The sequence below is a fragment of the Mytilus galloprovincialis genome, chromosome 13 (genome assembly GCF_965363235.1).
Source record: "Mytilus galloprovincialis chromosome 13, xbMytGall1.hap1.1, whole genome shotgun sequence".
In the NCBI taxonomy this organism is placed as follows: domain Eukaryota; kingdom Metazoa; phylum Mollusca; class Bivalvia; order Mytilida; family Mytilidae; genus Mytilus; species Mytilus galloprovincialis.
This window is the reverse complement of record NC_134850.1, coordinates 52,650,373-52,666,515: the sequence shown is the minus strand read 5'-3', so window position 1 is coordinate 52,666,515 and position 16,143 is coordinate 52,650,373. Positions and strand designations below refer to the sequence as shown.

The 16,143-nt window shown below is 31.9% G+C and overlaps 1 long non-coding RNA gene across 1 annotated transcript; it reads left to right on the top strand.

The window, feature by feature from the left end:
- Nucleotides 1–1,444: 1,444 nt before the first annotated feature.
- Nucleotides 1,445–14,032, top strand: LOC143057499 (uncharacterized). The gene is made up of 2 exons (XR_012972725.1): nt 1,445–4,983; nt 13,674–14,032. It is a non-coding gene; the product is annotated as an uncharacterized LOC143057499 (long non-coding RNA).
- Nucleotides 14,033–16,143: the final 2,111 nt, after the last annotated feature.

Genomic DNA, 16,143 nt, shown 5'->3' with positions numbered 1-16,143 from the left:
ATTTCTTTAAATGTACTGTAAAACTTTCCATTTGAAACTATTTTCAAACTAAACACAGAAAAAAACAGATCGACAAAGTGTGTTCTTAAATGGGAAATATATGGGGAAAATGGGACTTCTTTTTGGGGGTATTCGCTGTAACAAAGACTTGCATATGTAATTTGTATAAAACAAAATTGTATTAACCATCTGAATTGATTCAGATGAGTTAAAATGGCACCCTGAAAACGATTTGATTAATTTATTATTTGAAATTGGCTTAAATTTGTGCTATTTATCAGTAACTGCGAGTACTCTTTTATCGGTAATTTATGTATGGTGTTATCTTTGTGCTGTTTAGTTGTTGTGTTTCTTGTCGTGCTAATGGACATGTCACGTCATTATGTACTCATGATACTCTTAGAAATTACAACTGTATATATATACGTCAATTGTCTAAATACATCATCACGTCCAGACTAATTCAACAATGCAAAGTGTTAGATTTTTGACCCACTAAATTAAATTTAGTGCTTAATTTCGTAAATTTAAACCCTTCTATTGTTATTTTCTATCCTACATGATAATAATTACCATTCATTTTCATATATTGATCCTTTTTTCAAACAAAATTCATAATCGTTTTTATAATGTAGAAGTAGACGACAAATACGGCATTGTTGAGCGTATTGAGCTTATAAATATTTGCATGGTTTTAGTCATGTAGCATTAGCAAACTAGGCCATTCCAATCATAACTCTACTTTGTTGTCCAAAATGTTTCACCCCCATTGAAATGAAATAGCATTTATTAAGACCAAAATGAATTTGTAAATAATATAATAGGTTATAAAAGTCTGATCAACGGTCAAAACGCAGAATTATAAAATCATATTGATATAAGTACTTATTTCTATACCTGATGATTACTAAATAAGTCAAAAACCAACTGGTTTGGCCTATATGACATCGATTCCAGCCAGTGTTTGCTCATTTGAAACACTGACCTTTACCTGTTTGGCCATATAAAAGAGCTGGTCAGTCGTGGCGACGTCATCATTCCAATTTTACTGTTAGTTACCGAAAGAGAAATAAATATGGGTGAATGGAAACAAGGACTTTTTGGCTGTTTTGAAGATTGTAGGACCTGTGTCATTGCCTATTTCGTACCATGTTTTGTGTTTGGCAAAAATGCAGAGAAAGTTGGGGAAAGTTGCGTCATGTGTGCACTGGCATTATACGTCCCTGGACTTAATTTTTATGCTGTAACTAAAGTCCGAGGTCTCATTCGCGAGAAGAGAGGAATTGAAGGAAGCTGTATTAATGATTTGCTAATATGGTGGTTTTGTGGTTTCTGTGCTTTATTACAAGAGGCCGGCGAGGTTGAGTGGGATAAAGAGGGGCAGATAATGGCAAGGGAGTAGAGACGAGAAAATTGTTGTTAAGAGAGACAGATAATGGTAAGGGTGTTGAGATGGGGGGTATGGTATAGAGGTAAATACGAGTATTATCTTTATTGTAAAAAAAAATAACTTTGTTCAAGTGATTTGAATTTATCATTTCCAAATTTACTGGTTGATTATTTAATGATTTAATTTTGGATGTAACAGGTCTTCTGATTAGCTGAATTTTTTTTTGTATCATCTCATGAACATTATTTTGTCACGTTGACGTTATCAACGTGTTTAATGATTTACTCTTTAAAGATGAATTTAGAATTAAATTATATGTGCTTACTGTTATATTTGTTCTGCCTATTCGAAATACCACCAAACATATGGTGCACACTTTTAAATAACCCGCTACGCTGTTATTTCTTCATAGATAGAAAAAAAATATTACAGTCATTCCTTAAATATGTTGAAAAATCATATCTCTTTTTGGTGTACATTATTATCAGATCTTATCATTTTCAACAGTTGCTTACGGATTTGAAGTAAGGAGCGTCAAATTTTGGGTATTTGAAAATTGCAATTAGGTAAAATTTTACTTTTTTGTTATTTTTTTCCATATTCTTTTGGTGAATTTGTTGAATACTTTTCACAATGTGAAAGGGGTTTTGTTTGCAAAATGACTCTGAATACGTCTACAGTCTAATATGTTTAGAGGTGGTCATTCCATGATCGTACACCGCTTTTAAATATACACTCAAAAGTTTGTTATCTTATTTAATAATTCTTTATTAGAGATAGCAATAACTAGAATGTGGTCTCATATTTCTGGTCAGTAATACTTGGATAGATGTTGTAATGGAGCTTTTTAACGTACATATACTTGTATTTTATATCATGTACATAATAATCTCGTGGAAACTGCTATAGTAAGGGAAACAAACATTTGTGCTTTACATATATAATTAATCAACTCATAATATCTTTAAATAATAATTATATTTCAAAACGCGATGCAGTTCAGATGATAACATTTATTTAATTAAATAGATTTAATATTGATGTCTAAAATATTATTTGTGAATTTGATTAAAGAATCAGAATCTGATAACAAATCTTATCTGTATCCAATGTAAACAAAGGATCACAATGCCCTGTAATTGGAAAAAAACCCATACCTTGAAATCGGTTAAGGGTTTGAGTTACCTAACCTTATTATAAACACAGGTGCGTGTTAGTGGGTCCGATTAGCTTTCACTGTCAATTGCGTTTTCTATCCTATACAGATAGCGACAGTCATTAACAGTGAAACATCATACGAGGGGTTCACGAAACAAGCCCCCGTGTTCTAAAAAGCAATAAACAAAATGAGAAAACAATGTAAAGAGACCCTTTAACACCTTGTGGCTATACTTACACTAAAGTGGGACAGTTTTTTTTTTATTACAAGTTGCAAGTTTGTTATTGCAATTTAAAAAAAAATTAACAACGAAATTAAGTTGAATTTACATCACTGTGACAACGGAAACAGATGGAAGCTCTTCTAACAATTCTTTACCCCCCCCCCCCTTAAACATAAAATCCAATAAATGGTTCGCCCTTTAAAGTTAAATCGTCTCTTCATCTTAATAGAAGACATACATGTATCATCTGTCGGCAAAGTCAAAAGCAGATGTTGTTTCTTTGACTATTATTTCTATCAAAGATTCCGTCTTATACAAATTAAGCGCCCGGAATTCCGAACACTGTATTTTTTTTTTACGTTTACAAATGCATTATTGCATATAATGTATCGTGTTTTTAATTGGTAAAATGTCAAAATAGTCGGAGAAAGCAATGCGGTATGTGCCCTCTCCTGTATGTCCATTGGTGTTCTTACCATTTGTTCTTTACAGTTACCTTAATTAACGAAATTTTGTTTGAATAAATAAACAGTGACAAAGGTATACGGATAAATGAGAAGAAGACAAGATTCAGCGGTTTTAATGATGTAGTTTTGTGTTATTGTTGATTCATGCTCTGGTCCAAAAAAATAATAAGAGACATATTTCAAATCAATGTGGGGGAGGGGGCAAATAGTGTCCAGTGAATAGTCTCACAGTAAAAGGGTATCATTTAGTGAACTTTTAAGTATTGTCACAAGTCTAAAAGAAAAATAGAATTTTAAAAATAAGACCATTGACCGTTTCAAATACGACTTGATAAAATCCTTGGTGTAGACAGTTTAGTCCAGAAATTATTCATTCACACTATGCTTATAACTCTCTATTGATTAATGAAATCAGATAATACCATACGAATATAACAAAAAGTCCAGTGTCCGTTTGTCTCAATATCACGGCTTTATCCAAGCCTATTCATGACACGCCTATTTAGTTATAATTGCTCTAGATATTTACCAAATGTGCTTCAGACCTTTTTATTTTCCAGCCATATTTTTCTTACCTTTCTTGCGGACTTTGACAACGCATCATTTCTAAAAATATTTATTTCTGAAATTCCTGTGTAAGTATTGTGTAGTTTATCTTGATAAATACACAGGTATTGGCAAGGTTTATGAGCCGTCATAATAATGACCACATTTGAAAGTTTAAATGATGATAACTTTGTAGGTATATTATTAACCTACTTATTACCTTTATTAGAGTTTTATCAAAAATTTATCTTACAGTCTTTCGCAATATGTAAACTTTGTACGTAGGTGTAAGTAGTCTTGTGCAATGTTTAAAAAAGAAGATATGTGGTTAGCTTTACATTCTTGTCACAATTTGAATAGATTTATGTGTTTTGATGTGGGTTTTTTTATCAGTTTCTTTGTTTTTTTATCAGTTTCTTTATATATTAATACAATTAAAAACATACTAATATTCAGTGCATACATATAATTAACAGTGAAAAATGGCGGCTAAATACAATGAACCCATTATAATACCCGTTTCCTTGTTACAAAAAATAAGGCAAAAATTCATTTTCTATTCTTATCACAATAGAGCTAATTATTCAGATCTATTTCTATGGTGCTACGCTAATAACAGTTTACTGTAAAAATCATCTAATTTATGATATTTCCCATAATATAAACCACATATGCATACCCAGGTTAATCATGTGACTTGAAACATTCAGTTTATCAGTATTGACTTTCTTCTCCTTTAAGCCAATCAAATTTCACGTAAACTACTGGTATAAATAAGGTGGTATCTTCAGGTTACAGGTGTCATCTGTCTTGTAAGCTTCATACACGGGGACTGTACATTTATTAACTAGACAAAATGGGTGAATGGCAGCATGGTTTATTTGGATGCTTTGATGATTGTAAAACCTGCATCATTGCATACATAGTTCCTTGTTATGTATTTGGAAAAAATGCAGAAAAAGTTGGAGAAAGCTGTATTATGTGTGCTTTGGCTTTATATGTCCCCTTCCTTAATTTCTACGCTGTCACAAAAGTTCGTGGATTGATTCGAGAAAAAAGAGGGATAGAAGGCAGCTGTTTCAATGACTTAATCATGTGGTGGTGTTGTGGTATCTGTGCTCTTGTACAAGAGGCCCAAGAGGTTGGCTGGGATCAAGAAGGCCAACTGATGGCGAGAGAATAAAATAAATATCTACAGGTAATTGTAGAAAGATCTCTTAATTTCATTTCATGTAGAGAGAAAAATCAATATCTACAGGCAATTGTAGAAAGATCTCTTAATTTAATTTTAAAGTTTCTTATGTTTTAAATAGTATTTTGGAAATTGAGGTTTGATATAACAGGAAGGCTAGTTGTGGATGAGCGCTATCATCTTGTAGCGGTAATTGCTTTTGGCTTAAAACTTCCTGCTTCCAAAAAGACTAAAATGATATTTTTATGCAACCTATTACTGTGTCTCATTTGTTTAACTTTGAAATTTATTTTTAACCAGGACTATGAGACACTGGTTGATAATACTTTGCCTTATTAGGGAAAAAGATCAACCAAAAAAAGAATATTTGAATTTGCTTACAACGCAAAGCACTATAATCATGTTACGCACTGTAAATTTTAATAGCAGTTGATTTATATCACATTTATGTGAAAATGAATTTAAGCTACATTTACGTTTTAAAACTGACATGTTGCATACGTATTAATTTCCTGATAATACAATCTAAATTTTAACCAAATATTATCCTAAACCGGTTTTTCTCAGCTTTTCTATCATATCTTAAAAGGTCACAAACAAAGAGGTCAATTACATATGGGCGTAGACCGTGAACTTTCGATAAAGAGTTAGTACTATAGTGTTTCACTTGAGATGTGGTGATGGTTTTAAGGTTTACAATTTACTGTATCTGTTTCAAAACAAGACAAAACGATAATTGAGATTTGAAAAGTTACAGTTTTCTTGAAATATTTCTTGAATGGAAAACATTGCCGTTGAAACCGGTATCCTCTTTACATTTTAAGGTAAAATCTATGTTTATCTCGTCTTCATAAAACATAGAAGTTCCTTTCTACGTCACTATTTTTGTAAGTACAGACGTTCAACGATTAACCAGAGTCCAACGAAAACTCCTGAGTACATATTCCTGAATTTGTTAAGGTTACGGATGTATTTAGGCGTTTAAGGTTACTCCCTTTTTATATGACAGCGGTGAAACATCGCAACATAAGATAAAACTGTAAAAATCATTTGGAATAGCACCCAAAAAAAATAGCATAAAGACAATATACCTACAGTGCAGATCGAAGTGTACTCGCAGTTTCTAAATAAAATCAATTAAAATGTCATTAAAAATTATAAATGAATAACGTTTTACCATACCAAAATAACAATCTGTAAACTTTAAACTGATTTAGCAAACAAACAATCGTCACAAACAGTCTGAGAAAAGCACGACCTTGTGTAATTCCACACTTATACGTACTTTGTATCGACAGGATGTAGAGCACAAGTTTTCATAACAGTATAGCAAATATATTAAGTTCTGTTTCGATGTATTACGAACCAAAGCAATGTAAATGCCGATAAAGAAAACAATATTCAAAGATCTTTTTGTATGTAGTGTTAAATTGAGTACCTTTAAAAACAGTTACCAACAAGGATCAATGAGTTAACATGGATCGTATCTACATAAAAGGGTTCTTTAAACAACATCTCTGTAAAACTCAGGATGTGCTATCCAATTTGTAGTAAGGATACTGAAAGTACGGAAAACTTTCAAACCAAATCGTTTTTCTAAATAAAAAGAATTTTTGATCATCTGTTACAAAATTAGCATAAATGTAACGATAGATATATAAGGGCTTTCTATTAAATGGCACAGGCTTTCTGTATACCATGTGTTGATTGTTGGTGTTTGTTTTGTGTGTACGACTGATTTTCGGAGGAGTTGGGAAATTGTGGTTGATTTAGTCTATAGTTTAAGCATATTTCATTTTCCTAAAAGAGGAATAGGTTAAACACAAGTTTTGTTGAGAATTTATTTTTGGAGATTCGCGTTTTACTTTTTATGTATAATTCCAAAGATTGCATTTTGGGTATTATTGTGAAACAAATCATATCCATGTATCTTTTCTTTTCAATTGCATGTAGCAGTTTCAGAAATAAATACTATCCGAAGTTTTCATATAGGGAAGAAATGCAAACTTGATATCCTTACGATACGTGTTCTTTGTGTTTAATCTGTTGTGTTTTTCGCTTGCTTGCCGATTTACAATTAATAGAACAAAGCCTTTTGTTAATTTTCCAGTTTTCAACAATATGCATATGTAATAAGAGATTGTTAAACATCCCCTTCTTATAGCTAGTGATAGGATATTACTTTCTAAAACGGTATCTATCGGAAATCGATTGTACGTCAACTTGAGTTGAGAAATTCTTCATTTTTTTCAAATATACAAGAATCGATCGGACAATTGAAATTAATAACGTGAATAATAAGTATTGAAGGGTGGATATTTATATCAATCCCCGTTAGGCCGATATATTGATGTGTTTATGAAATTATTCGATACGAGACTTCACGTGCTAGTGCATTGTCAAACCGGTAGTCAACAGGAAGATATGTCAACCATGCATAACTAGAATACATTATCCTGTTTTGAACCTACTATTGTCTTTAATCTTAACCTCATAGCAAACAACAACCATAATGATTAATCTGTATATTAACCGAACCCTGATACGCTCGTACCCAGTGCATTTCTCAAATTCTGTGGTAAATCATTCGTACATTGCACATTGTGTGCAACGGTGTGGTTAACAAGTCACGACAGCTTACGCTATTTCAAGTTTCAACATACTATTAGGTTCCTTCATGTCCGGGTTACGTTTTATTTTAAAAGGGAGTATGCCTTCATAAAATTAAAAGTCAAAACTCGTTTATCTAAATTTGGCAAGTGAAGTAATATTTCCTTAATATCTATATTAAAGTTATGCAATATTTCCCTGTTCCCTATAGTAGACTAAGTAGATATATAAAGTGATAAAGTGGGTAATGTATGATAAAGAGAGTATTATGCGGCATTGTGCTAATCAGTTCAGGTGTCATACACTGACCACATACCAGATCCTCGGCTTACGCTTTAAACTCTTTCCAGGTGATATCGCGGCTGAAATGTTAAGAGTTGTGCAATGATATTTATTTAAAATGTTGGTCATTTGATATAAAGATATCGGGTATCTTTTAAATACGGATCACATGATAGAAAACACCTTCCCAAAGCCGGAAAAACCAGCTTTGTCGAAAGGATTTACAAGTATCTAAATAAAAAGAAATGTGTTCTACTAGTATATCAAAACTAAAAATGTTTTGAATATGCAGCAGTCTCCAATAAAACGAGTAAAAAAATCAAAATAATGATTGCTACCCTGCTTTCGTTTTAACACTTACACTGAATGAGACTCAATTGATATTGACTAACTCTTGTGGTCTGGTTTTCCTCAAGTTTGTTTTGTTTAAAAGACATTAATACATCCACCCAGAAATTCGCAAGCTTTTTGTCTAGGAAATTCAACAAACAATATAAAGTTTGGTACATATCAACCTAGAATGACACCAAGCTGAACTTCATATGCTTTGGTGCATGCATTAATATCAATGTGCTTTATTAAACTTTCATTGTACAGTGATAAAAGAAAAGTCATGGTGTGCTCTTATATCAACCCTTTAAACCTATAGAACCATCAAAAAGAAAGTTAACTTGCATTGATCATGATTTTATTATGCCAAAACATGTCAGCATCAAGAACCATTAAGTTATATATAGTTTACTTGAATGCCCCATTGGTTTGAATCTTAACTCACAAACATCTTATCCAATCAAATTTCTGTGATTTCTTGGTATAAAAGAAAACACATATGTTTACATCTAATAGATTCATAGCAACTACTATTACTTAAACCTTGGGATACAACACAGGTTGTGAAACTAAGAAAATGGGTGAATGGCAAAATGGTCTCTTTGGATGTTTTAACGATTGTAAAACCTGCATATTTGCGTATTTTGTCCCTTGTTTTGTCTTTGGAAAAAATGCAGAGAAAGTTGGAGAAAGTTGTATCATGTGTGCTCTGGCAACATTTGTACCAATTCTTAATATCTATGCTGTAACAAAAATCCGAGGGAAAATCCGTGAACAGAAAGGAATAGAAGGGAGTTGTTGCAATGATTTATTAATTTGGTGGTTCTGTGGTCTATGTGCCTTAGTACAAGAAGCACAAGAAGTTGGCTGGAACCAAGACGGTCAAGCGATGGCTCGAGAATAAGAAAAATAATGAAATTGTTGCATGAGGTAACATATAACTATGACAACAGAATGTAGTCAAATATTTATGCAATTTCTTTTTATTTCATTCAAAAGCATTGCACATAGATAAAAGTCATTATTTTTCCCAATAATATAAATCTTTTGCCCACAAAGAGCGAACATGATGTTCAAAGAGTCGATCTTAGGGACTTTCCGTTCATAATTTGTCTCGGAGTTCGGTAGTTTTGTTATTTTACTTTTGTCATGTCTGTTTGTCTTTAAAAATGGTTACTGTTCTTGTTCATAGACAAAAGATACGAGTGATGTGGTCTTTTATTACCATTCCCAATGCGCGATAGCGGACTCTTTGACAATGACAACAACAAAAAAGCGATTGTAAAGACCTTTACATATAAGAATAAAATGTTGAATTTTCAGTTACAAATTTATAAAATTACAATACTTGTGAAAGACTAAATATAGTATTTATCATCAATTTGCAGAGAAATATTAACTTCATATAACTAGGATATAGATTAGTAAGACCGTTCAGTGATAGTTTTATTTGTTTACGCCTAGGCTTTATCTACACTACATACTATCTATCCATTGACACGAAATGATATATTCTTAACGAAAGAATAATATAGTTTAAGGCAATATATATATATGTGATGTCTATTTCTTAAGACAATTTGTAATCTTATATGTGCCTTTCATGTCTTTGTAAAATCATCGATATTATTGCGTAATGAATAGGTTTAAATATTTTAAATATTACAAAATTGTACCAATTTCTGCGTGATTCGAGCGTCACTGTTGAGTCTTTAGGGACAAAACACGCGTCTGGCGTAAATACAAAATTTCAATCCTGGTATCTATATGATGAGTTTATTTACAATATTGCTGGTGCTGTGTATGACTTGCATGTATGCATTTTTGTAATGGAAATTAGACAAACAAACAAACGCCTTGCAAGATATAACTTGAGATAAACAAATGTTTTTATATATTTTATACATAAAATTGAGAATGGAAATGGGGAATGTGTCAAAGAGACAACAACCCGACCAAATAAAAAAAACAACAGCAGAGGGTCACCAACAGGTCTTCAATTTAGCGAGAAATTCCCGCACCCGGAGGCGTCCCGCAGCTGGCCCCTAAACAAATATATACTAGTCCAGTGATAATGAATGACTGAAACTGAAAATGGCAAAATTTGCAAAGAAAATAAAACTAAATAAATTCGGTGCGTTCGAAGCTCCTTTTCGGGTATACCGTTATAAGGAACATTCTAATCCCAAAGTTTGAAAGCCAAGGATTTATAAGTTCATGCATACGTAAAGAGTTATATGTCCCAGTGATAAGAGACATACTGTTCCTAATGTTCCATACAACAGAAACAACGCATAAATGCAACACATGCATTAGCTCACGTCTTATGCTATAGCATATGTCTTAGCATAACTGCACCACATGGCAATTAAACTAACAATTTGATATGCTCGTTACAATAATGTATAGCAATATGAAATTAAACAACCCAACTCTATCAATTTATTAAAAAAAACCAATAACGTTTGTATAAAAAAAAACCAAAAGCATTAAGTTAAGCTTTGAAGTTTAATATGACATGCGCCGAGAGTTTTAATACAATAATGGACACAACTCTACTACACTGCTTTGGGTTTATAGCCTTCGATGTTATAAATAATTGAAACCTCATAATTATAAAGGATGATTATACTTTTAATATCTTGACATCTCCTTGATAAGATACTAGCCTATACTTAATACAAATAAGCCTCTTCATGTACTGTGATTAACCCGGCATTTTGATTTCTAAGCCTCGTGTCAAGACATGTCCGGCTAGCAGCATTCGATATTTTTAATACTGATGTTTGTACAAATAATAGATAACCCAGTTACCAATAGTAATAGGGACAACAAATGTCAACAAGCGACAGATCGTAACTGTTATTGATTTTGAAGGATATGCTTTGATCATTGCAGGTGCCCTGTAAATTATTTTTCAATTACAGCTATACGTCATACATAAATATATAGGTTTTTGATTTATAATTGTTTAAAAAAGGTATTACATAAAGTGAATTTCTGTGCAAACATTAAGTTTTTTCATTGCAAATTTTATACGAACACTTCGAAACTGACAATTATCTCTTAAACCTTTTAGCGCTATCAAACATATTTTTAACATGATTTACTACCCTGTTATGCTCTCTAACCTATTGTTATTCTATCCTAAAAATACGCATCTTGAAGTTCAATGTTTATACTTAAAGTCGCGTGTTGAATACACCTGTCACGCATGTTTTTAGTATGGTATAGAGTTAAGATTGGGTCACTTTTCATTATAGTACAATAGTAAATGCTATGCTGTTGTGGAACCAATTGGCATGATTGTGTATTTGCATAAAACGCGAATTGTATACAATGTAGTTCGTTATAAATCAACATAAATACTGTTTCTGTATTTGTTGTTTCTTTTGCTTTGAAATCTTCACCAAATTTTCTGTAAAATCAGTTGTCCTTTATCGGTTCCATGCTTAATGATGTTGTTGTCAATGACAACAAACTTTTGGTTTTGCTAAATCATCATGGAAAAATAATTTCTCTGAACGTATATTAAAACATGCCTTGTATTTGTATTAGTGTGAAAAACGTGTTGCTGCATCTAATATACGATTGATACCAAAGCCGGTTAGGAATTTCACACCCTATTACCGGCCATCATTACTACAGATATAATTTGACCGTTGTTGCCAATTACCATTGTAAACAATTTTATTTACTATTGTAAACATATATAGGTTTTTTCGTCTGATGTTCCGAATGCTTTTTCAATACAATATGATTAGAAATCGTGTACAAAAGCTTTTGATCAGTAAATTGTTCTGCATATGTAACAGTATAATGGTGTGAATGTATGCCTTTCTTTTTTAGAGTGTGCAAGGTCAATTCTTTCTAGCATGCAGGTTTTCCAAAATTTTACTGATACATGTATATATATACAATTTGATATAATGCATTTTGTTTGGACAAAACACGTTTTCATTATTCGAAATCGATTACTATGTTAATGTCGAAAACCAGTTGAAACATTTTTACACATTAGTCAATAATTAGTCAATCGGTTTATAACAATGAGGATGGATATTTCAATGTATACTTGATCCTTTCAAACGAACAATTGGATTCTGTAAAATAAATATAAAGATTTGTTAAAGCTATTCCAATATTCAATATTTACAGAATAGAGGACAGATAAATTGATTAGGAACTGAAAAACTGCGGCCCATTAACCTTTGACAATAAAATGACATATAGATGAGTGAACTTTTCAGGGGTAAAATGAAGGGAGAGATGTGAAGTTTTAAAAAAAATCCATTCAAAGGGGAATAGAACTAAAAATTCGAAAATTTGCATCAAATTGCAACAAATGCGCAGCTTTTCTAAGAAGTGAGCATTACATCATTTTAATGATTTTAATCATATATATTTATATATACCCTTATGCCACCCTATGCTCTTATCAAAGGATCATAAATAAAATAAATCCATTTATTATATTCTTAAAATCTTGATAAAAAGTCCATCTGGGTCGCCATGAACGACTACGACAACAATCCTCAATATTCAATAAATAGTTTGTTACAGTTGGTAACTGTTAACCTATGCATGAAGCTGGGTTCGCTTCATCGAATCTATAAAATACGTTAACATGAAATATGTATGGTACACAACACGCCATTGTAATTGACTTAGTTAAATCTGTTTCATTATGATGGTTTTGTAAATGATATACATTTCAAACGTAGGCACACTTGTACAGATATGTTTTAAATTGTGACCTGAATTTACTGATACAACCCCCATTAAAACGAACAGACTAGATATAGGCACAATTGAATAAGCAAACATGCAGAATGGTGCTAAACACACAAGATATAATCGTATAAGCATATATCTCTCTCTCCGACAAGAAATTAAAATGGATCTCTGTCTCTATCTCTCTCTCTGTCTCTCTCTCTCTCTCTCTCTCTCTCTCTCTCTCTCTCTCTCTCTCTCTTGCTGGATTTACCAGTCATGACAGAGTTTACATTGTTGACTATGGTTTTCAATGATAGAGATCCATTCTCAAGTTTATGCTTAACACACAATATATAAACGTCGAAACATATCTCTTTCCTTCTCCAACAAGATCAAATAAGAATACTTAAAAAATGCATATCTCTCTCTTTCTCTTTCCTCTCTCTCTCGCTCGATTTACCGTTAATGTGAGAGTTTACATTGTTGACCGGTTTTCAATGATAGAGATCCATTTTGATCCATTTTCAATTTTATGCTAAACTCAAGATTTATTCGAAGCATCTCTCTCCCTCTCCGACAAAATCAACACAGCATACTTAAAATTTACCTCTCTCCTTTTCTCACTTTTGCTAGATGTAACAGTAATGACAGCGTTAACATTGTTGACCATGGTTTACAATGAGGAAGATAATACAAGGACACAAAAAAGTTCATTGTTTAACGTTCAATAGTAACCATTTTCATTTTTCTCTTTTCAGCACTGCAATCCTTTAGACGAAGAAAAGGCACTGATTGAACTTCGGGATGGAATCAGGAATTCTTTAACTGTGATATATACATTTTTACTCGATTTCTTTATGTATTCTATGAATTGGACTTTATCGGACTTTTACTCATTTAAATTTGGAATTAATTTACTGTTAGACGAACAACAACATTTTCTATAAAGGATTGTTTAGTGACATTTATGGATTATACAACGTCCATGAAGAACATCTCTATGCGTTATTCAAATTTATAGTATTTTTATATTTCTAACTATATTGATTTTAATTTTGTAATTGATTACAAATTAAAGTTTTTGTTTTTGTAATAAAATTTGCTATATTTCAGTAAATGTTTATATTAAACACAAATTGAGATTCTTCAATTAACTTCTTAAACTATACAAATACAACAAATTAGAGGGCAATAAAGGGGAATTAAAAAAAAATCTTCCATATAGAAATAAGGCGATATGGTATGATAAATAAGTCAACTATGATCCACCAAAGTTACAACGAAGTGGATGTAAGCAATTATAAGCAACCGCACGGCCTTCAACAATGAGAAAAACCCATACCGTAAAGTCGGCTTTAATAGACCACGACATTAAAAAATAGGAATCAACGCAATTGAGAAAACTAATGGCCTAATATATTCATCATTGAAGAGTGAGGACATCAATGGACAGGATAGAAAGATAGAAACAAAACAAATAATACTACTACGGCTGAATCTATTAAAAGGCTTAAGCTTTCTTTATTGTTACATCTTCTGGATAAAAAGGAAATGATTTGTATCCGTTAATGAGACAACAACCCAACAACACATAATGACATCTTGAGGTCAACAATCGATTTTCAACAAAAATGTAGAAACAGTATGTCGTGCTCTAAACTGCCAACGTTCTAGACTGAGTAGTAAAGAACATACTTTGCTCATTGTTGAAGGCCGTACGGTGACCTATAGTTGTTAATGTCTCTGTCATTTTGATCTCTTGTGGACAGTTGTCTCATTGGCAATCATACCACATCTTCTTTTTTATATATACAACACAAACCAAACACCATTAACCAAGGCTTTTCTATCTCAGGAATCGATTACCTTAGCTGTATTTGGAAAAACTTTTAGGAATTTTTGGGTCCTGCATGCTCTTCAACTTCGTACTTTATTTGGCCTTTTCACCTTTTTTTTAATCGAGCGTCACTGATGAGTCTTTTGTAGACGAAACACGATTCTGGCGCAAATACAAAATTTCAATCCTGGTATATATGACGACTTTTTCAAAACTTATCTTCTGATCATACAAGTTGAAAAATGAATAAATTGTCAATTATTCAGCAAAAATATGTTGTGACCGTAATTCAACACAAAAATACCCACTGAGAAATAAAGAGAGAGATATCATATTGCATCTAATTAAACTATTAAAGGCCACATAATTGATTGTAAACTAGAAAAAAAAACATAATGGAAATATCTTTTTGCACGGATGGTTACCAGTAGAAGACTTGTTATTACTGTTGTAGCAACGTCTGTCAACATAGTCTCCCACATTGCTGCATAATCTAGATCATAGGGAACCAGATAGATATAAGTCATCCTTACACCACAAAGTGTTTAAGTTCGATTAGTTGTCTAAGCAAGTAATGTCATTAACTAGAACCGTCACTTTTTTTTTTATCTTAAAAAAGTTATCATTTTTTATGAAATGCAGTATACATTGTTGCATTTTTGGCATCACTGTTCTCAGTTGTATGAGAAAAAAATAATTGCTGAGATTCATTGATTTTAAAACAATCAAATAGTTTAACATATGAATTTCTTGTCGGTAACATTTTAAAATATAATAAATTGATAGAAAGGCACAGACACACAAAGACATGCATAATTGACATGTGGCCAATATATCTATGAAAAATGCGAAAAAAGGTTAGGTTTCTCAAATCAAAATTAAGAAATGTCAAGAATGTCAATGAGTTAATCACAAATGTAAAATGTACATCAAAATTCTTTTAACTTGACTTTTAAGGAACCTTACTATATCAAAGTACTTCTTACGTATACCTAGAAATTAAAAACGGATTTTTTGTAAATCTGATTTTAAACAAGTGCGTTGTAAAGTTGCTACGTTTAATACTACAGGATGCTTGTAATTGATAAAGCAACAGGATATATAATGACACAAATAAAGGAAACACTCCGGAAACACTCCCCAGCCAATTGGTTTATATCGCGTAAATCATAAGTATGTTTATGGTATTTTAAATTGTTGACTTAACATAAATTTTATAGTCCATAATTACCTGACGTTATTTGTATTCAAATCTCGTTCCAAAATATCATGAAATATTTAAACTGGAGATATAAACATGACAAATAGATTAAATTAGTTTGTATATTTGTATTTAGCTTATAATTTTGCACGCGGAAGATATACGGGTTTGCGTTCAGTCCTGACATATC